Genomic DNA, 25,274 nt, shown 5'->3' with positions numbered 1-25,274 from the left:
ACACAGGGTGTTGCAGACTGAACATATTACACAGGGAGTTGTGAACTGAACACATTACACAGGGAGTTGCGGTCTGAACATATTACACAGGGCGTTGCAGACTGAACATATTACACCGGGAGTTGTGGACTGAACACATTACACCGGGAGTTGCAGTCTGAACATATAACACAGGGTGTTGCAGACTGAACATATAACACAGGGTGTTGCAGACTGAACATATAACACAGGGTGTTGCAGACTGAACATATTACACAGGGAGTTGTGGACTGAACACATTACACAGGGAGTTGCAGTCTGAACATATTACACAGGGCGTTGTGGACTGAACACATTACACAGGGAGTTGCAGTCTGAACATACAACACAGGGTGTTGTGGACTGAACACATTACACAGGGAGTTGCAGTCTGAACAAATTACACAGTGAGCTGTATACTGAACATATTACACAGGGAGTTGTGGACTGAACACATTACACCGGGAGTTGCAGTCTGAACATATAACACAGGGTGTTGCAGTCTGAACATATAACACAGGGTGTTGCAGACTGAACATATAACACAGGGTGTTGCAGACTGAACATATTACACAGGGAGTTGTGGACTGAACATATTACACAGGGTGTTGTGGACTGAACACATTACACAGGGTGTTGCAGACTGAACATATAACACAGGGTGTTGCAGACTGAACATATTACACAGGGCGTTGTGGACTGAACACAATACACCGGGAGTTGCAGTCTGAACATATTACACAGGGTGTTGCAGACTGAACATATAACACAGGGTGTTGCAGACTGAACATATAACACAGGGTGTTGCAGTCTGAACATATAACACAGGGAGTTGCAGACTGAACATATAACACAGGGTGTTGCAGACTAAACATATTACACAGGGAGTTGTGGACTGAACATATTACACAGGGCGTTGTGGACTGAACACATTACACAGGGAGTTGCAGTCTGAACATATAACACAGGGTGTTGCAGACTGAACATATTACACAGGGTGTTGCAGTCTGAACATATAACACAGGGTGTTGCAGACTGAACATATAACACAGGGAGTTGTGGACTGAACACATTACACAGGGAGTTGCAGTCTGAACATACAACACAGGGTGTTGCAGACTGAACATATTACACAGGGTGTTGTGGACTGAACACATTACACAGGGAGTTGCAGTCTGAACATACAACACAGGGTGTTGCAGATTGAACATATTACACAGGGAGTTGTGGACTGAACACATTACACAGGGAGTTGCAGTCTGAACATACAACACAGGGTGTTGCAGACTGAACATATTACACAGGGTGTTGTGGACTGAACACATTACACAGGGAGTTGCAGTCTGAACATACAACACAGGGTGTTGCAGATTGAACATATTACACAGGGTGTTGTGGACTGAACACATTACACAGGGAGTTGCAGTCTGAACATACAACACAGGGTGTTGCAGACTGAACATATTACACAGGGTGTTGCAGACTGAACATATAACACAGGGTGTTGCAGACTGAACATATAACACAGGGTGTTGCAGACTGAACATATTACACAGGGTGTTGTGGACTGAACACATTACACCGGGAGTTGTAGTCTGAACATATAACACAGGGTGTTGCAGACTGAACATATAACACAGGGCGTTGCAGACTGAACATATAACACAGGGTGTTGCAGACTGAACATATAACACAGGGTGTTGCAGACTGAACATATTATACAGGGTGTTGCAGACTGAACATATTACACAGGGTGTTGTGGACTGAACACATTACAACGGGAGTTGCAGTCTGAACATATGACACAGGGTGTTGCAGACTGAACATATAACACAGGGTGTTGTGGACTGAACATATTACACCGGGAGTTGCAGTCTGAACATATTACACAGGGTGTTGCAGTCTGAACATATTACACAGGGTGTTGCAGACTGAATATATAACACAGGGTGTTGTGGACTGAACATATTACACCGGGAGTTGCAGTCTGAACATATTACACAGGGTGTTGCAGACTGAACATATAACACAGGGTGTTGCAGACTGAACATATTACACAGGGTGTTGCAGACTGAACATATTACACAGGGTGTTGTGGACTGAACACATTACACCGGGAGTTGCAGTATGAACATATTACACAGGGTGTTGCAGACTGAACATATAACACAGGGTGTTGTGGACTGAACATATTACACCGGGAGTTGCAGTCTGAACATATTACACAGGGTGTTGCAGACTGAACATATAACACAGGGTGTTGCAGACTGAACATATTACACAGGGTGTTGCAGACTGAACATATAACACAGGATGTTGCAGACTGAACATATTACACAGGGTGTTGTGGACTGAACACATTACACCGGGAGTTGCAGTCTGAACATATTACACAGGGTGTTGTAGACTGAACATATAACACAGGGTGTTGCAGACTGAACATATTACACAGGGTGTTGTGGACTGAACACATTACACCGGGAGTTGCAGTCTGAACATATTACACAGGGTGTTGCAGACTGAACATATAACACAGGGTGTTGCAGACTGAACATATTACACAGGGTGTTGTGGACTGAACACATTACACCGGGAGTTGCAGTCTGAACATATAACACAGGGTGTTGCAGACTGAACATATTACACAGGGTGTTGCAGACTGAACATATTACACAGTGAGCTGTATACTGAACAAATTACACAGTGAGCTGTATACTGAACATATTACAAAGGGAGTAATGCACTGAACATATTACACACGGGAGTTGTGGAGTGAACACAATACACAGGGAGTTTTGGACTGAACATATTACACAGGGAATTGGAGACTGAACATATCACACAGGGAGTTGTGGACTGAACATATTACACAGGGAGTTGTGGACTGAACATATTACATGGGGATCTGTGGACTGAACATATTACACAGGAAGTTGTCTACTGAACATATTACATGGGGATCTGTGGACTGAACATATTACACAGGAAGTTGTCTACTGAACATATTACATGGGGATCTGTGGACTGAACATATTACACAGGAAGTTGTCTACTGAACATATTACACAGGGAATTGGAGACTGAACATATTACACAGGGTGCTGCAGACTGAACATATCACACAGGGAGTTGGAGACTGAACATATTACACAGGAAGTTGTCTACTGAACATATTACAAAGGGAGTAATGCACTGAACATATTACACAGGGAGTTGTGGACTGAACACATTACACAGGGAGTTACGGTCTGAACATACAACACAGGGTGCTGCAGACTGAACATATTACACAGGGAGTTGTGGACTGAACACATTACACAGGGAGTTGCAGTCTGAACATACAACACAGGGTGTTGCAGACTGAACATATAACACAGGGTGTTGCAGACTGAACATATCACACAGGGAGTTGTGGACTGAACACATTACACAGGGAGTTGCAGTCTGAACATACAACACAGGGTGATGCAGACTGAACATATAACACAGGGTGTTGCAGACTGAACATATTACACAGGGTGTTGCAGTCTGAACATATTACACAGGGAGTTGTGGACTGAACACATTACACAGGGAGTTGCAGTCTGAACATACAACACAGGGTGTTGCAGACTGAACATATAACACAGGGTGTTGCAGACTGAACATATCACACAGGGAGTTGTGGACTGAACACATTACACAGGGAGTTGCAGTCTGAACATACAACACAGGGTGTTGCAGACTGAACATATTACACAGGGTGTTGTGGACTGAACACATTACACAGGGAGTTGCAGTCTGAACATACAACACAGGGTGTTGCAGACTGAACATATTACACAGGGTGTTGCAGACTGAACATATAACACAGGGTGTTGCAGACTGAACATATAACACAGGGTGTTGCAGACTGAACATATTACACAGGGTGTTGTGGACTGAACACATTACACCGGGAGTTGTAGTCTGAACATATAACACAGGGTGTTGCAGACTGAACATATAACACAGGGCGTTGCAGACTGAACATATAACACAGGGTGTTGCAGACTGAACATATAACACAGGGTGTTGCAGACTGAACATATTATACAGGGTGTTGCAGACTGAACATATTACACAGGGTGTTGTGGACTGAACACATTACAACGGGAGTTGCAGTCTGAACATATGACACAGGGTGTTGCAGACTGAACATATAACACAGGGTGTTGTGGACTGAACATATTACACCGGGAGTTGCAGTCTGAACATATTACACAGGGTGTTGCAGTCTGAACATATTACACAGGGTGTTGCAGACTGAATATATAACACAGGGTGTTGTGGACTGAACATATTACACCGGGAGTTGCAGTCTGAACATATTACACAGGGTGTTGCAGACTGAACATATAACACAGGGTGTTGCAGACTGAACATATTACACAGGGTGTTGCAGACTGAACATATTACACAGGGTGTTGTGGACTGAACACATTACACCGGGAGTTGCAGTATGAACATATTACACAGGGTGTTGCAGACTGAACATATAACACAGGGTGTTGTGGACTGAACATATTACACCGGGAGTTGCAGTCTGAACATATTACACAGGGTGTTGCAGACTGAACATATAACACAGGGTGTTGCAGACTGAACATATTACACAGGGTGTTGCAGACTGAACATATAACACAGGGTGTTGCAGACTGAACATATTACACAGGGTGTTGTGGACTGAACACATTACACCGGGAGTTGCAGTCTGAACATATTACACAGGGTGTTGTAGACTGAACATATAACACAGGGTGTTGCAGACTGAACATATTACACAGGGTGTTGTGGACTGAACACATTACACCGGGAGTTGCAGTCTGAACATATTACACAGGGTGTTGCAGACTGAACATATAACACAGGGTGTTGCAGACTGAACATATTACACAGGGTGTTGTGGACTGAACACATTACACCGGGAGTTGCAGTCTGAACATATAACACAGGGTGTTGCAGACTGAACATATTACACAGGGTGTTGCAGACTGAACATATTACACAGTGAGCTGTATACTGAACAAATTACACAGTGAGCTGTATACTGAACATATTACAAAGGGAGTAATGCACTGAACATATTACACACGGGAGTTGTGGAGTGAACACAATACACAGGGAGTTTTGGACTGAACATATTACACAGGGAATTGGAGACTGAACATATCACACAGGGAGTTGTGGACTGAACATATTACACAGGGAGTTGTGGACTGAACATATTACATGGGGATCTGTGGACTGAACATATTACACAGGAAGTTGTCTACTGAACATATTACATGGGGATCTGTGGACTGAACATATTACACAGGAAGTTGTCTACTGAACATATTACATGGGGATCTGTGGACTGAACATATTACACAGGAAGTTGTCTACTGAACATATTACACAGGGAATTGGAGACTGAACATATTACACAGGGTGCTGCAGACTGAACATATCACACAGGGAGTTGGAGACTGAACATATTACACAGGAAGTTGTCTACTGAACATATTACAAAGGGAGTAATGCACTGAACATATTACACAGGGAGTTGTGGACTGAACACATTACACAGGGAGTTACGGTCTGAACATACAACACAGGGTGCTGCAGACTGAACATATTACACAGGGAGTTGTGGACTGAACACATTACACAGGGAGTTGCAGTCTGAACATACAACACAGGGTGTTGCAGACTGAACATATAACACAGGGTGTTGCAGACTGAACATATCACACAGGGAGTTGTGGACTGAACACATTACACAGGGAGTTGCAGTCTGAACATACAACACAGGGTGTTGCAGACTGAACATATAACACAGGGTGTTGCAGACTGAACATATTACACAGGGTGTTGCAGTCTGAACATATTACACAGGGAGTTGTGGACTGAACACATTACACAGGGAGTTGCAGTCTGAAAATACAACACAGGGTGTTGCAGACTGAACATATAACACAGGGTGTTGCAGACTGAACATATAACACAGGGTGTTGCAGACTGAACATATTACACAGGGAGTTGTGGACTGAACATATTACACAGGGTGTTGTGGACTGAACACATTACACAGGGAGTTGCAGTCTGAACATATAACACAGGGTGTTGCAGACTGAACATATTACACAGGGTGTTGCAGTCTGAACATATAACACAGGGTGTTGCAGACTGAACATATAACACAGGGAGTTGTGGACTGAACACATTACACAGGGAGTTGCAGTCTGAACATACAACACAGGGTGTTGCAGACTGAACATATTACACAGGGTGTTGTGGACTGAACACATTACACAGGGAGTTGCAGTCTGAACATACAACACAGGGTGTTGCAGATTGAACATATTACACAGGGAGTTGTGGACTGAACACATTACACAGGGAGTTGCAGTCTGAACATACAACACAGGGTGTTGCAGACTGAACATATTGCACAGGGTGTTGTGGACTGAACACATTACACAGGGAGTTGCAGTCTGAACATACAACACAGGGTGTTGCAGATTGAACATATTACACAGGGTGTTGTGGACTGAACACATTACACAGGGAGTTGCAGTCTGAACATACAACACAGGGTGTTGCAGACTGAACATATTACACAGGGTGTTGCAGACTGAACATATTACACAGGGTGTTGCAGACTGAACATATAACACAGGGTGTTGCAGACTGAACATATTACACAGGGTGTTGCAGACTGAACATATAACACAGGGTGTTGCAGACTGAACATATTACACAGGGTGTTGTGGACTGAACACATTACACCGGGAGTTGCAGTCTGAACATATTACACAGGGTGTTGTAGACTGAACATATAACACAGGGTGTTGCAGACTGAACATATTACACAGGGTGTTGTGGACTGAACACATTACACCGGGAGTTGCAGTCTGAACATATTACACAGGGTGTTGCAGACTGAACATATAACACAGGGTGTTGCAGACTGAACATATTACACAGGGTGTTGTGGACTGAACACATTACACCGGGAGTTGCAGTCTGAACATATAACACAGGGTGTTGCAGACTGAACATATTACACAGGGTGTTGCAGACTGAACATATTACACAGTGAGCTGTATACTGAACAAATTACACAGTGAGCTGTATACTGAACATATTACAAAGGGAGTAATGCACTGAACATATTACACATGGGAGTTGTGGAGTGAACACAATACACAGGGAGTTTTGGACTGAACATATTACACAGGGAATTGGAGACTGAACATATCACACAGGGAGTTGTGGACTGAACATATTACACAGGGAGTTGTGGACTGAACATATTACATGGGGATCTGTGGACTGAACATATTACACAGGAAGTTGTCTACTGAACATATTACATGGGGATCTGTGGACTGAACATATTACACAGGAAGTTGTCTACTGAACATATTACATGGGGATCTGTGGACTGAACACATTACACAGGGAGTTGCAGTCTGAACATATAACACAGGGTGTTGCAGACTGAACATATTACACAGGGTGTTGCAGTCTGAACATATAACACAGGGTGTTGCAGACTGAACATATAACACAGGGAGTTGTGGACTGAACACATTACACAGGGAGTTGCAGTCTGAACATACAACACAGGGTGTTGCAGACTGAACATATTACACAGGGTGTTGTGGACTGAACACATTACACAGGGAGTTGCAGTCTGAACATACAACACAGGGTGTTGCAGATTGAACATATTACACAGGGAGTTGTGGACTGAACACATTACACAGGGAGTTGCAGTCTGAACATACAACACAGGGTGTTGCAGACTGAACATATTACACAGGGTGTTGTGGACTGAACACATTACACAGGGAGTTGCAGTCTGAACATACAACACAGGATGTTGCAGATTGAACATATTACACAGGGTGTTGTGGACTGAACACATTACACAGGGAGTTGCAGTCTGAACATACAACACAGGGTGTTGCAGACTGAACATATTACACAGGGTGTTGCAGACTGAACATATAACACAGGGTGTTGCAGACTGAACATATAACACAGGGTGTTGCAGACTGAACATATTACACAGGGTGTTGTGGACTGAACACATTACACCGGGAGTTGCAGTCTGAACATATAACACAGGGTGTTGCCGACTGAACATATAACACAGGGCGTTGCAGACTGAACATATAACACAGGGTGTTGCAGACTGAACATATAACACAGGGTGTTGCAGACTGAACATATTATACAGGGTGTTGCAGACTGAACATATTACACAGGGTGTTGTGGACTGAACACATTACAACGGGAGTTGCAGTCTGAACATATGACACAGGGTGTTGCAGACTGAACATATAACACAGGGTGTTGTGGACTGAACATATTACACCGGGAGTTGCAGTCTGAACATATTACACAGGGTGTTGCAGTCTGAACATATTACACAGGGTGTTGCAGACTGAATATATAACACAGGGTGTTGTGGACTGAACATATTACACCGGGAGTTGCAGTCTGAACATATTACACAGGGTGTTGCAGACTGAACATATAACACAGGGTGTTGCAGACTGAACATATTACACAGGGTGTTGCAGACTGAACATATTACACAGGGTGTTGTGGACTGAACATATTACACCGGGAGTTGCAGTCTGAACATATTACACAGGGTGTTGCAGACTGAACATATAACACAGGGTGTTGCAGACTGAACATATGACACAGGGTGTTGCAGACTGAACATATAACACAGGGTGTTGCAGACTGAACATATTACACAGGGTGTTGTGGACTGAACACATTACACCGGGAGTTGCAGTCTGAACATATTACACAGGGTGTTGTAGACTGAACATATAACACAGGGTGTTGCAGACTGAACATATTACACAGGGTGTTGTGGACTGAACACATTACACCGGGAGTTGCAGTCTGAACATATTACACAGGGTGTTGCAGACTGAACATATAACACAGGGTGTTGCAGACTGAACATATTACACAGGGTGTTGTGGACTGAACACATTACACCGGGAGTTGCAGTCTGAACATATAACACAGGGTGTTGCAGACTGAACATATTACACAGGGTGTTGCAGACTGAACATATTACACAGGGTGTTGCAGACTGAACATATTACACAGTGAGCTGTATACTGAACAAATTACACAGTGAGCTGTATACTGAACATATTACAAAGGGAGTAATGCACTGAACATATTACACATGGGAGTTGTGGAGTGAACACAATACACAGGGAGTTTTGGACTGAACATATTACACAGGGAATTGGAGACTGAACATATCACACAGGGAGTTGTGGACTGAACATATTACACAGGGAGTTGTGGACTGAACATATTACATGGGGATCTGTGGACTGAACATATTACACAGGAAGTTGTCTACTGAACATATTACATGGGGATCTGTGGACTGAACATATTACACAGGAAGTTGTCTACTGAACATATTACATGGGGATCTGTGGACTGAACATATTACACAGGAAGTTGTCTACTGAACATATTACACAGGGAATTGGAGACTGAACATATTACACAGGGTGCTGCAGACTGAACATATCACACAGGGAGTTGGAGACTGAACATATTACACAGGAAGTTGTCTACTGAACATATTACAAAGGGAGTAATGCACTGAACATATTACACAGGGAGTTGTGGACTGAACACATTACACAGGGAGTTACGGTCTGAACATACAACACAGGGTGCTGCAGACTGAACATATTACACAGGGAGTTGTGGACTGAACACATTACACAGGGAGTTGCAGTCTGAACATACAACACAGGGTGTTGCAGACTGAACATATAACACAGGGTGTTGCAGACTGAACATATCACACAGGGAGTTGTGGACTGAACACATTACACAGGGAGTTGCAGTCTGAACATACAACACAGGGTGTTGCAGACTGAACATATAACACAGGGTGTTGCAGACTGAACATATTACACAGGGTGTTGCAGTCTGAACATATTACACAGGGAGTTGTGGACTGAACACATTACACAGGGAGTTGCAGTCTGAACATACAACACAGGGTGTTGCAGACTGAACATATAACACAGGGTGTTGCAGACTGAACATATTACACAGGGTGTTGTGGACTGAACACATTACACCGGGAGTTGCAGTCTGAACATATTACACAGGGTGTTTCAGACTGAACATATAACACAGGGTGTTGCAGACTGAACATATTACACAGGGTGTTGTGGACTGAACACATTACACCGGGAGTTGCAGTCTGAACATATAACACAGGGTGTTGCAGACTGAACATATTACACAGGGTGTTGCAGACTGAACATATTACACAGGGTGTTGCAGACTGAACATATTACACAGTGAGCTGTATACTGAACAAATTACACAGTGAGCTGTATACTGAACATATTACAAAGGGAGTAATGCACTGAACATATTACACATGGGAGTTGTGGAGTGAACACAATACACAGGGAGTTTTGGACTGAACATATTACACAGGGAATTGGAGACTGAACATATCACACAGGGAGTTGTGGACTGAACATATTACACAGGGAGTTGTGGACTGAACATATTACAAGGGGATCTGTGGACTGAACATATTACACAGGAAGTTGTCTACTGAACATATTACATGGGGATCTGTGGACTGAACATATTACACAGGAAGTTGTCTACTGAACATATTACATGGGGATCTGTGGACTGAACATATTACACAGGAAGTTGTCTACTGAACATATTACACAGGGAATTGGAGACTGAACATATTACACAGGGTGCTGCAGACTGAACATATCACACAGGGAGTTGGAGACTGAACATATTACACAGGAAGTTGTCTACTGAACATATTACAAAGGGAGTAATGCACTGAACATATTACACAGGGAGTTGTGGACTGAACACATTACACAGGGAGTTACGGTCTGAACATACAACACAGGGTGCTGCAGACTGAACATATTACACAGGGAGTTGTGGACTGAACACATTACACAGGGAGTTGCAGTCTGAACATATCACACAGGGTGTTGCAGACTGAACATATAACACAGGGTGTTGCAGACTGAACATATCACACAGGGAGTTGTGGACTGAACACATTACACAGGGAGTTGCAGTCTGAACATACAACACAGGGTGTTGCAGACTGAACATATAACACAGGGTGTTGCAGACTGAACATATTACACAGGGTGTTGCAGTCTGAACATATTACACAGGGAGTTGTGGACTGAACACATTACACAGGGAGTTGCAGTCTGAACATACAACACAGGGTGTTGCAGACTGAACATATTACACAGGGTGTTGCAGACTGAACATATTACACAGGGAGTTGTGAACTGAACACATTACACAGGGAGTTGCGGTCTGAACATATTACACAGGGCGTTGCAGACTGAACATATTACGCCGGGAGTTGTGGACTGAACACATTACACCGGGAGTTGCAGTCTGAACATATAACACAGGGTGTTGCAGACTGAACATATAACACAGGGTGTTGCAGACTGAACATATAACACAGGGTGTTGCAGACTGAACATATAACACAGGGTGTTGCAGACTGAACATATTACACAGGGAGTTGTGGACTGAACACATTACACAGGGGGTTGCAGTCTGAACATATTACACAGGGCGTTGTGGACTGAACACATTACACAGGGAGTTGCAGTCTGAACATACAACACAGGGTGTTGTGGACTGAACACATTACACAGGGAGTTGCAGTCTGAACAAATTACACAGTGAGCTGTATACTGAACATATTACACAGGGAGTTGTGGACTGAACACATTACACCGGGAGTTGCAGTCTGAACATATAACACAGGGTGTTGCAGTCTGAACTATAACACAGGGTGTTGCAGACTGAACATATAACACAGGGTGTTGCAGACTGAACATATTGCACAGGGAGTTGTGGACTGAACATATTACACAGGGTGTTGTGGACTGAACACATTACACAGGGAGTTGCAGACTGAACATATTATACAGGGAGTTGTGGACTGAACATATTACACAGGGTGTTGTGGACTGAACACATTACACCGGGAGTTGCAGTCTGAACATATTACACAGGGTGTTGCAGACTGAACATATAACACAGGGTGTTGCAGACTGAACATATAACACAGGGTGTTGCAGTCTGAACATATAACACAGGGTGTTGCAGACTGAACATATAACACAGGGTGTTGCAGACTGAACATATTACACAGGGAGTTGTGGACTGAACATATTACACAGGGCGTTGTGGACTGAACACATTTACACAGGGAGTTGCAGTCTGAACATATAACACAGGGTGTTGCAGACTGAACATATTACACAGGGTGTTGCAGACTGAACATATAACACAGGGAGTTGCAGACTGAACATATTACACAGGGAGTTGTGGACTGAACACATTACACAGGGAGTTGCAGTCTGAACATACAGCACAGGGTGTTGCAGACTGAACATATTACACAGGGTGTTGTGGACTGAACACATTACACAGGGAGTTGCAGTCTGAACATACAACACAGGGTGTTGCAGATTGAACATATTACACAGGGTGTTGTGGACTGAACACATTACACAGGGTGTTGCAGACTGAACATATTACACAGGGAGTTGCAGACTGAACATATTACACAGGGAGTTGCAGTCTGAACATATTACACAGGGCGTTGCAGACTGAACATATTACACAGGGTGTTGCAGACTGAACATATAACACAGGGTGTTGCAGACTGAACATATAACACAGGGTGTTGCAGACTGAACATATTACACAGGGTGTTGCAGACTGAACATATAACACAGGGTGTTGCAGACTGAACATATTATACAGGGTGTTGCAGACTGAACATATTACACAGGGTGTTGTGGACTGAACACATTACACCGGGAGTTGCAGTCTGAACATATTACACAGGGTGTTGCAGACTGAATATATAACACAGGGTGTTGTGGACTGAACATATTACACCGGGAGTTGCAGTCTGAACATATTACACAGGGTGTTGCAGACTGAACATATTACACAGGGTGTTGCAGACTGAACATATTACACAGGGTGTTGTGGACTGAACACATTACACCGGGAGTTGCAGTCTGAACATATTACACAGGGTGTTGCAGACTGAACATATAACACAGGGTGTTGCAGACTGAACATATTACACAGGGTGTTGTGGACTGAACACATTACACCGGGAGTTGCAGTCTGAACATATTACACAGGGTGTTGCAGACTGAACATATAACACAGGGTGTTGCAGACTGAACATATTACACAGGGTGTTGTGGACTGAACACATTACACCGGGAGTTGCAGTCTGAACATATAACACAGGGTGTTGCAGACTGAACATATTACACAGGGTGTTACAGACTGAACACATTACACAGGGTGTTGCAGACTGAACATATTACACAGTGAGCTGTATACTGAACAAATTACACAGTGAGCTGTATACTGAACATATTACAAAGGGAGTAATGCACTGAACATATTACACATGGGAGTTGTGGAGTGAACACAATACACAGGGAGTTTTGGACTGAACATATTACACAGGGAATTGGAGACTGGACATATCACACAGGGAGTTGTGGACTGAACATATTACACAGGGAGTTGTGGACTGAACATATTACATGGGGATCTGTGGACTGAACATATTACACAGGAAGTTGTCTACTGAACATATTACATGGGGATCTGTGGACTGAACATATTACACAGGAAGTTGTCTACTGAACATATTACACAGGGAATTGGAGACTGAACATATTTCACAGGGTGCTGCAGACTGAACATATCACACAGGGAGTTGGAGACTGAACATATTACACAGGAAGTTGTCTACTGAACATATTACACAGTGAGTTGAGGACTGAACATATTACACAGGAAGTTGTCTACTGAACATATTACACAGTGAGTTGAGGACTGAACATATTCACAGCATCACAGAATCACAGAATAATACAGTGCAGAAGAGGCCCTTCGGCCCATCGAGTCTGCACCAATGCATTAAAGACACCTGACCTGTCTACCTAATCCCATTTGCCAGCACTTGGCCCATAGGCTTGAATGTTATTACGTACCAAGTGCTCATGCAGGTACTTTTTAAAGGATGTGAGGCAACCCGCCTCTGCCACCCTCCCAGGCAGGGCATTCCAGACCGTCACCACCCTCTGGGTAAAAAAGTTCTTCCTCAAATCCCCCTTAAACCTCCCGCCCCTCACCCTAAACTTGTGATCCCTCGTAACTGACCCTTCAACTAAGGGGAACAGCTGCTCCCTATCCACCCTGCCCATGCCCCTCATAATCTTGTACACCTCGATCAGGTCACCCCTCAGTCTTCTCTGCTCCAGCGAAAACAACCCAAGCCTATCCAACCTCTCTTCATAGCTTAAATGTTCCATCCCAGGCAACATCCTGGTGAATTGTCTCTGCACCCCCTCCAATGCAATCACATCCTTCCTATAATGTGGCGACCAGAATTGCACACAGTACTCCAGCTGTGGCCTTACCAAAGTTCTGTACAGCTCCAACATGACCTCCCTGCTTTTGTAATCTGTGCCTCGATTGATAAAGGCAAGTGTCCCATATGCCTTTTTTACCACCCTATTAACCTGCCCTTCTGCCTTCAGAGATCTATGGACAAACACGCCAAGGTCCCTTTGTTCCTCGGAACTTCCCAGTGTCAGGCCATTCATTGAATACTTCCGTGTCACATTACTCCTTCCAAAGTGTATCTCCTCACACTTTTCAGCGTTAAATTCCATCTGCCACTTTTCTGCCCATTTGACCATCCCGTCTATATCTTCCTGTAACCTAAGACACTCCACCTCACTGTTAACCACTCGGCCAATCTTTGTGTCATCCGCGAACTTACTGATCCTACCCCCCATATAGTCATCTATGTCGTTTATATAAATGACAAACAATAGGGGACCCAGCACAGATCCCTGTGGTACGCCACTGTGGACACTGGCTTCCAGTCACTAAAACAGCCGTCTGTCATCATTCTCTGTCTCCGACAGCTAAGCCAATTTTGAATCCACCTTATCAAGTTACCCTGTATCCCATGTGCATTTGCTTTCTTGATAAGTCTCCCATGTGAGACCTTGTCAAAGGCTTTGCTGAAATCCATGTAAACATGCCAAAGACTTGCAGGTTGATAGGTAAATTGGCCATTATAAATTGCCCCTAGTATAGGTAGGTGGTAGGGAAATATAGGGACAGGTGGGGATGTGGGAGGAATATGGAATTAGTGTAGGATTAGTATAAATGGGTGGTTGATGGTCGGCACAGACTCGGTGGGCCAAAGGGCCTGTTTCAGTGCTGTATCTTTAAACTAAACTGAACTGCACTACCCTCATCTACGCACCTGGTCACATGCACAAAAAATTGAAACAAATTTGTTCGGCATGACCTCTCTCTGACAAAGCCATGCTGACTATTCCTAATCAAATTTTGCCTCTCCAAGTGGGATAGATTCTCTCCTTCAGAATTTTCTCCAATAGTTTCCCTACCAGTGACTTGAGACTCACTGGTCTGTAGTTCCCTGGCTTATCTCTACAACCTTTCTTAAATAGTGGGACCACATTAGCTGTTCTCCAGTCCTCTGGCACCTCCCCCCGTGGCCAGAAAGGAATTAAAAATTAGGGTCAGAGCCCCTGCAATCTCCACCCTCGCCTCCCACAGCATCCTGGGACACAAATCGTCCGGATCTCGAGATGTGTCCACTTTTAAGCCTTCCAAAATCTCCAATACCTTGTCACTCCCTATGACAATTTGCTCAAGAACCTCACAGTCTCTCTCTCTAAGTTCCACATCTACATCCTCATTCTCTTGGGTGAAGACAGATGTGAAGTATTCGTTCAACACCCTACCAATGTCCTCTGGCTCCACCCACAAATTTCCCCCTTGGTCCCTAATGGGTCCTACTCTTTCCCTGGTTATCCTCTTCCCATTAATATACTTATAGAATATCTTGGGATTTTCCCTACTTTTACCAGCCAGAGCTTTCTCATATCCCCTCTTTGCTCTCCTAATTGCTTTCTTAAGCTCCATCCTACACTTTCTGTACTACACTAATGCTTCCATTGATTGGCTCTCCTTGTATTTGCTAAAAGCCTCTCTTTTCCTTCTCATCGTACCTTGAATGTTTCTTGTCATCCATGGTTCTCTGGGCTTGTTGCTCCTACCTATTACCCTAGAGGGAACATGTAGGGCCTGTACCCTCCCCATTTCCTTTTTGAATGCCCCCCACTGCTCTTCTGTCGATTTCCCAACAAGTAACACTTTCCAGTCTACCTTGGCTAGATCTTGCCTTATTTTACTAAAATTCACTCTCCCCCAATCCAAAACCTTTTTTTCCAACTTGTCTGTTTCTTTCTCCATAACAAGCTTAAATTGAACCATGTTGTGGTCGCTATCACCAAAATGTTCCCCCAACAACACATCAACCACCTGTCCGGTTTCATTGCCCAGAATTAGGTCCAGCACTGCACCCTCCCTTGTTGGATCCTCTACATATTGAGCTAAAATGTTTTCCTGTATACATTTTAAGAACTCCACTCCATCTAAGCCCTTAACACGATGACTATCCCAATTAATGTTGGGAAAGTTGAAATCACCTAATATAATTACCCTGTTATTATTTTTACACACCTCTGCAAATTGCGCACATATTTGCTCCTCAATTTCCCGCTGACTATCTGGGGGTCTATAATAAACACCTAGTAATGTGACTGTCCCTTTTTAATTCCTAAACTCTACCCATAAAGCTTCATTTGATGCCCCCTCCAAGATATCATCTCTCCTTGCTGCAGTAACTGACTCCTTAACTAATATTGCAATGCCCCCTCCTCTTTTACCCCCTTCTCTGTCTCGCCTGAAGATTCTACATCCCGGGATATTGAGCTGCCAATCCTGCCCCTCCCTCAACCATGTCTCCGTGATGGCTACTATATCACCATTCCACGTGTCAATCCTTGCCCTTAACTCATCTGTTTTACCTGCAATACTCCTGGAATTAAAGTAGAGGCCTTCCATCCTGGTCTTACTCTCTTGAAACTTCCTTCCGCTGTATTCCCTCTGACTTGTTCGCTTTCCTGTGTTTAGCTGTGTCCCTATTCTGCTAGAGTCTGCATCCCCTCCTCCTGCCAAATTAGTTTAAACTCTTCCCAACAGCACTAGCAAACCCGCCAGCAAGGATGTTAGTCCCCCTCTGGTTCAGATGTAGACTGTCCCGCTTGTCCAGGTCCCACCTTCCCCAGAAACGGTCCCAGTGGTCCAGGAATCTAAAACCCACCCTCCTGCACCAACTCTTAATATTACTCTTAATATAACTCAGGGAATTGGAGACTGAACAAATTACACAGGGAGTTGTGGACTGAACACAATATTCAGGGATTTGTGGACTGAACATACGACACAGGGAGTTGTGGACTGAACATATTACAGGGAGAGTTGTGGACTGAACATCTTACACAGGGAGATGGAGACTGAACATATTACACAGGGAATTGTGGACTGAACATAATGCACAGCGAGTTGTATACTGAACATATTACACAGGGATTTGTGGACTGAACATACAACACAGGGAATTGGAGACTGAACAAATTACACAGGGAGTTGTGGACTGAACACAATATTCAGGGATTTGTGGACTGAACACAATATTCAGGGATTTGTGGACTGAACATATTACACGGAGAGTTGTGGACTGAACATCTTACACAGGGAGATGGAGACTGAACATATTACACAGGGAGTTGTGGACTGAACATATTACACAGGGAGTTGTATACTGAACATATTACACAGGGAGTTGTGGGCTGAACATATTACACAGGGAGTTGTGGGCTGAACATATTACACAGCGGAGTTATGGACTGAACACAATACACAGGGAGTTTTGGACTGAACATATTACACGGAGAGTTGTGGGCTGAACATATTACACAGGGAGATGGAGACTGAACATATTACACAGGGTGTTGTGGACTGAACATATTACACGGAGAGTTGTGGACTGAACATCTTACACAGGGAGATGGAGACTGAACATATTACACAGGGAGTTGTGGACTGAACATAATGCACAGCGAGTTGTATACTGAACATATTACACAGGGATTTGTGGACTGAACATATTACACAGGGGAGTTATGGACTGAACACAATACACAGGGAGTTTTGGACTGAACATATTACACAGGCTGTTACAAACTGAACATATTACACAGGGTGTTGCAGACTGAACATATTACACAGCGAGTTGGAGACTGAACATATTACACAGGGTGTTGTGGACTGAACATATTACACGGAGAGTTGTGGACTGAACATCTTACACAGGGAGATGGAGACTGAACATATTACACAGGGAGTTGCGGACTGAACATATTACACAGGGATTTGTGGACTGAACATATTACACAGCGGAGTTATGGACTGAACACAATACACAGGGAGTTTTGGACTGAACATATTACACAAGCTGTTACAAACTGAACATATTACACAAGCTGTTACAAACTGAACATATTACACAGGGTGTTGCAGACTGAACATATTACACAGCGAGTTGGAGACTGAACATATTACACAGCGAGTTGGAGATTGAACATATTACACAGACCCTTCCCTTCCCTTCCTCGATTTCTCTGTCTCCATCGAAATGTGGAGCTTATTCAAGGAGCAGCTACTGCGTGTCCTTGATAGGTATGTACCTGTCAGGCAGGGAGGAAGTTGTCGAGCGAGGGAGCCGTGGTTTACTAAAGAAGTTGAAGAGCTTGTCAAGAGGAAGAAGAAGGATGAGACGTGAAGGCTCAGTTAGGGCGCTTGAGAGTTACAAGCTAGCCAGGAAGGATCTAAAGGGAGAGATAAGAAGAGCAAGGAGAGAACACGAGAAGTCATTGGCAGATAGGATCAAAGAAAACCCTAAGGCTTTCTATAGGTATATCAGGAATAAAAGAATGACTAGAGATAGGTTAGGGCCAATCAAGGATAGTAGTGGGAAGTTGTGTGTGGAATCGGAGGAGATATGGGAAGTGTTAAATGAATATTTTGCGTCAGTATTTACAGTGGAGAAAGAAAATGTTGTTGAGGAGAATACTGAGATACAGACGACTAGGCTAGATGGGATTGAGGTTCACAAGGAGGAGGTGTTAGCAATTTTGGAAAGTGTGAAAATAGATAAGTCCCCTGGGCCAGATGGGATTTATCCTAGGATTCTCTGGGAAGCCAGGGAGGAGATTGCAGAGCCTTTGTCCTTGATTTTTATGTCGTCATTGTCGACAGGAATAGTGCCGGAAGACTGGAGGATAGCAAATGTTGTCCCCTTGTTCAAGAAGGGGAGTAGAGACAGCCCTGGTAATTATAGACCTGTGAGCCTTACTTCGGTTGTGGGTAAAATGTTGGAAAAGGTTATAAGAGATAGGATTTATAATCATCTTGAAAAGAATAAGTTCATTAGAGATATTGCAGAAAATACGGAAGTATGGGATTGAAGGTGAATTAGTGCTTTGGATCAGAAATTGGCTAGCTGAAAGAAGACAGAGGGTGGTGGTTGATGGTAAATGTTCATCCTGGAGTATAGTTTCTAGTGGTGTACCGCAAGGATCTGTTTTGGGGCCACTGCTGTTTGCCATTTTTATAAATGACCTGGATGAGGGTGTAGAAGGGTGGGTTAGTAAATTTGCGGATGACACGAAGGTCGGTGGAGTTGTGGATAGTGCCGAAGGATGTTGTAGGGTACAGAGGGACATAGATAGGCTGCAGAGCTGGGCTGAGAGATGGCAAATGGAGTTTAATGCGGAAAAGTGTGAGGTGATTCACTTCGGAAGGAGTAACAGGAATGCAGAATACTGGGCTAATGGGAAGATTCTTGGTAGTGTAGATGAGCAGAGAGATCTTGGTGTCCAGGTACATAAATCCCTGAAAGTTGCCACCCAGGTTAATAGAGCTGTTAAGAAGGCATATGGTGTGTTAGCTTTTATTAGTAGGGGGATCGAGTTTCGGAGCCACGAGGTCATGCTGCAGCTGTACAGAACTCTGGTGCGGCCGCACCTGGAGTATTGCGTGCAGTTCTGGTCACCGCATTACAGGAAGGATGTGGAAGCTTTGGAAAAGGTGCAGAGGAGATTTACTAGGATGTTGCCTGGTATGGAGGGAAGGTCTTACGAGGAAAGGCTGAGGGACTTGAGGTTGTTTTCGTTAGAGAGAAGGAGGAGAAGAGGTGACTTAATAGAGACATATAAGATAATCAGAGGGCTGGACAGGGTGGATAGTGAGAGCCTTTTTCCTCGGATGGTGATGGCAAACACGAGGGGACATAGCTTTAAGTTGAGGGGTGATAGATATAGGACAGATGTCAGAGGTAGTTTCTTTACACAGAGAGTAGTAGGGGCGTGGAACGCCCTGCCTGCAGCAGTAGTAGACTCGCCAACTTTAAGTGCATTTAAGTGGTCATTGGATAGACATATGGATGAAAATGGAATAGTGTAGGTCAGATGGTTTCACAGGTCGGCGCAACATCGAGGGCTGAAGGGCCTGTACTGCGCTGTAATGTTCTATGTTCTATGTTCTATCTCTGGGGATAGGCTGTCTACTAATATCCACTATAAGTCCACCGACTCTCACAGCTACCTTGATACAGTTCTTCACAGTCTGCATCCTGTAAGGACTCCATTCCATTCTCCCAGTTTCTCCGTCTCCGACGCATCTGCTCTGATGATGCTACCTTCCATGACAGCGCTTCTGATATGTCTTCCCTTTTCCTCAACCGAGGATTACGCCCCACAGTGGTTGACAGGGCCCTCAACTGTGTCCGGCCCATTTCCCGCACCTCTACCCTCACCCCTTCCCCTCCCTCCCAGATCTGAGACAGGGTTCCCCTTGTCTTCACTTTCCACCCCATCAGCCTCCATATCCAAAGGATCATCCTCCGCCATTTCCGCCACCTCCAGCGTGATGCCATTACCAAACGCATCTTCCCCTCCCTTCCCCTGTCAGCATTCCAAAGGGATCGTTCCCTCCGCGACACCCTGGTCCTCTCCTCCATTCCTACACCACCTCATCCCCTTCCCATGGCACCTTCCCCTGCAATTGTAGGAGGTATAATACCTGCCCATTTACCTCCTCTTCCCTCACTATCCCAGGCCCCAAACACTCCTTTCAGGTGAAGCAGCGATTTACTTGTACTTCTTTCAATGTAGTATACTGTATTCGTTGCTCACAATGTGGTCTCCTCTACATTGGGGAAACCAAATACAGACTGGGTGACCGCTTTGTGGAACACCTCCGCTCAGTCCACAAGCATGACCCCGAGCTTCCGGTTGCTTGCCATTTCAACACTCCCCCCTGCTCTCATGCTCACATCTCTGTCCTGGGATTGCTGCAGTGTTCCAGTGAACATTAATGCAATCTTGAGGAATAGCATCTCATTTATCGATTAGGCACACTACAGCCTGCCAGACTGAACATTGAGTTCAATCATTTCAGAGCATGACGGGCCCCCCTTTTACTTTTAAATTTTCGTTATTTTTTCTTTTTTCTTTTTTTTGTGTTTATTTTATTTTACTTCATCTTAGTTTGTTCAGTTTGCTTACCCACTGTTTTTTTTTCATGTTTGTACGTGCGGCTGTTTAATCCTCAGTCCATTAACACCCTATCTGTACTAATGCTTTGTCTTTCAACACACCATTAACATATTGTTTGCCTTTGCTCCACGACCTTCTGGTCAGCTATTCTGTGACCTTGTCCTATCAACACCTTGTCCTTTGTTATCTTTTGACCCACCCGCGCTTTACTTGCTTATAACCTTTTACCATTCTAATATTTGCCAGTTCTGAAGAAGGGTCACTGACCTGAAATGTTAACTCTGCTTCTCTCTCCACAGATGCTGCCAGACCTGCTGAGTATTTCCAGCATTTCTTGTTTTTATTTCAGATTTCCAGCATCCACAGTATTTTGCTTTTATATTACACAGGGAGTTGGAGACTGAACATATTACGCAGATATTTGTGGACTGAACATATTCCACAGGGGAGTCGTAGAATGAAGAAATTACACATAGCAGTTGTAGACTGGGGGCTCTTCTCAGGCTGCTCCTGGTGTGGGCAGCAGTTCCTCAGCCCTTTGAAAGTGACGCCAGGTCCTCCTTCATCCCTGACTACAAAGAATAGTACTGCTTCTGTGCAGGAGGCCCTCAGCATGCCAGTGCCCTATAGGTCTAAGGCATCCAGAGGACGACCGCCAGGTTCATTCCTTGCCAAGGGGCAGAAAAAGGTCATGAGCCTTCCTCCACTTCAGCTGACAGCGCAGGGGGTGCACTATGTTGTAATGCATGCAAAAGAATAGAGAAAAGTATGTAGAAGCCTGCGGAATTTACGGGTGAATGTCTGAAGTAAATAGGAAGAGTAATGTTTGTTGTCAGGAATAATGAAGATAAGCTTCTATTTCACAAGATCTCCTTCTTCTTATTTATGGCCTTTGGTGCTTCATTTCAACTTTGCCTCTGTCAGTCTGGAGAAGTGTGAGGTAAAGGCAAGGGAATATACAATAAACAGGAGGATATTGAGAGGGGTAGAAGTAGTGAGAGACCTTAGAGTGCATGTCCACAAGTCCCTTAAGGTGGCAGGACAGGTAGACAGAGTGGTGAAGAAGGCATATGGAATGCTTTCCTTCATTGGCCGAGGTATAGAATACAAAAGCAGGGATATAATGCTGGAACTGAATAAAACACGGGTTAGACCACAGATGGAGTATTACGTACAGTTCTGGTCACCACATTACAGAAAGGACATAATTGCTCTGGAGAGAGTGCAGAGAAGATTTACAAGAATGTTGCCAGGGCTTGAAAATTGCAGCTATGAGGAAAGATTGGATAGGCTAGGGTTGTTTTCCTGAGAACAGAAGGTAGAGTCATAGAGTCATAGAGTTATACAGCACAGAAACAGGCCATTCGGCCCATCGTGTCTGTGCCGGCCATCAAGCACCAATCCATTCTAATCACATTTTCCAGCACTTGGCCCGTAGCCTTGTATGCTATGGCGTTTCAAGTGCACATCTAAATACTTCTTAAATGAAGTGAGGGTTCCTGCCTCTACCACCCTTTCAGGCAGTGTGTTCCAGATTCCAACCACCCTCTGGGTGAAATAATTTTTTCTCAAATCGCCTCTGAACCTCCTGCCCCTTACCTTAAATCTATGCCCCCAGTTATTGATCCCTCCGCTAAGGGAAAAAAAATTTCTTCCTTTCTATCCTATCAATGCCTCTCATAATTCTGTATACCTCAGTCAGGTCCCCCCTCATTATTCTCTGCTCGAAGGAAAACAACCCCAACCTATCCAGTCTCTCTTCATAGCTGAAATGCTCCAGCCAAGGCAACATCCTGGTGAATCTCCTCTGCACCCTCTCCAGTGCAATCACATCCTTCCTAGAGTGTGGTGATCAGAACTATACAAAGTACTCCAGCTGTGGCCTAACTAGCATTTTATACAGCTCCATCATAACCTCCATGCTCTCATATTCTATGCCTCGGTTAATAAAGTCAAGTATCCCATACGCCTTCCTAACCACCTTATCTACTTGTGCTGCTGTCTTCAGTGATCTATGGACAAGTACAACAAGTCCCTCTGACGCTCTGTACCTCCTCGGGTCCTACCATCCATTGTATATTCCCCTGCCTTGTTAGTCCTCCCAAAATGCATCACCTCACACTTCTCAGGATTAAATTCCATTTGCCACTGCTCTGTCCATCTTACCAACCCATCTACATAGTCCTGTAATCTAAGGCTTTCCTCCTCACTATTTACGACACCACCAATTTTCGTGATATCTGTGAACTTACTGATCATACCTCCTATATTCACGTCTAAATCATTAATGTACACTACAAACAGCAAGGGTCCCAGCACCAATCCCTGTGGTACACCACTGGTCACAGGCTTCCACTCGCAAAGACAACCCTCGACCATCACCCTCTGCCTCCTGCTACTAAGCCAATTTTGGATCCAATTTGCCAAATTGCCCTGGATCCCATGGGCTCTTACCTTCTTAACCAACCTCCCATGTGGGACCTTATCAAAAGCCTTACTGAAGTTCATGTAGACTACATCAACTGCCTTACCCTCATCGACACATCTAGTCACCTCTTTGAAAAATTCACTCAAGTTTGTTGGGCATGATCTCCCCCTGACAAAGCTATGCTGACTATCCCTGATTAATCCCTGCCTCTCCAACTGGAGATTAATTCTGTCCCTCAGAATTTTTTCCAATATTTTCCCAACCATTGATGTTAGACTCACCAGCCTGTAATTATCTGGTTTATCCCTGCTACCCTTCTTGAATAATGGTACCACATTCGCTGTCCTCCAGTCCTCTGGTACCTCTCCTGTGGCCAGAGAGGATCTGAAAATTTGTGTCAGAGCCCCTGCTATCTCCTCCCTTGCCTCACCTAACAGCCTGGGATACAACTCATCTGGGCCTGGGGATTTATCCACTTTTAAGCCAGCTAAAACAGCTAATACTTCCTCCCTTTCAATGCTAATTTGTTCAAGTAAAGCACAATCCCCCTCCCTGATTTCTACACCGACATTGTCCTTCGCTACAGTGAACACAGATAGAAAGTCATCATTTAAAACCTCACCTATGTCCTCCAGCTCCACACACAATCAGCCACTGTGGTCCCTAATGGGCCCTACTCTTTTCCTGGCTATCCTCTTGCCCTTAATATACTTATAAAATGCCTTGGGATTTTCCTTTACCTTGCTCACCAGTGTTCTTTCATGTCCCCTTCGCTCTCCTAATTACTTTTTTTAAGTACCCCCCTTACACTTTCTATACTCCTCTGAGGCCTCTGCTGTTTTCAGCACTTTGAATCTGCCATAAGCCTCCTTATTTTTCTTATCCAGTCCTCTGTATCCCTTGATATCCAGGGTTCCCTGGACTTGTTGGTCCTACACTTCACTTTTACGGGAACATGTTGGCCTTGAACTCTCACTATTTCCTCTTTGAATGGCTCCCACTGATGTGATGTCGACTTTCCTGCAAGTAGCTGCTGCCAGTCCACTTTGGTCAGATCCTGTTTTATCATATTGAAATCAGCCTTCCCCCACTTCACTATTTTTATTTCCGGTCCATCTTTGTCCTTTTCCATAACTACCTTAAATCTTACAGAATTATGGTCACTATCCCCAATATGT

At 44.2% G+C, this 25,274-nt stretch overlaps 1 protein-coding gene across 1 annotated transcript in view; it reads right to left on the bottom strand.

Annotated features, from left to right (window-relative positions):
* LOC137367175 (dynein axonemal heavy chain 6-like) overlaps window positions 1–25,274 on the bottom strand; it is a 1,370,791-nt gene that overhangs the window by 777,657 nt on the left and 567,860 nt on the right. The gene's annotated exons all lie outside the window — the stretch shown is intronic.

Source organism: Heterodontus francisci, chromosome 3, assembly GCF_036365525.1.
Source record: "Heterodontus francisci isolate sHetFra1 chromosome 3, sHetFra1.hap1, whole genome shotgun sequence".
NCBI classification, from domain to species: domain Eukaryota; kingdom Metazoa; phylum Chordata; class Chondrichthyes; order Heterodontiformes; family Heterodontidae; genus Heterodontus; species Heterodontus francisci.
This window is presented reverse-complemented; position numbering and strand designations above follow the sequence as displayed.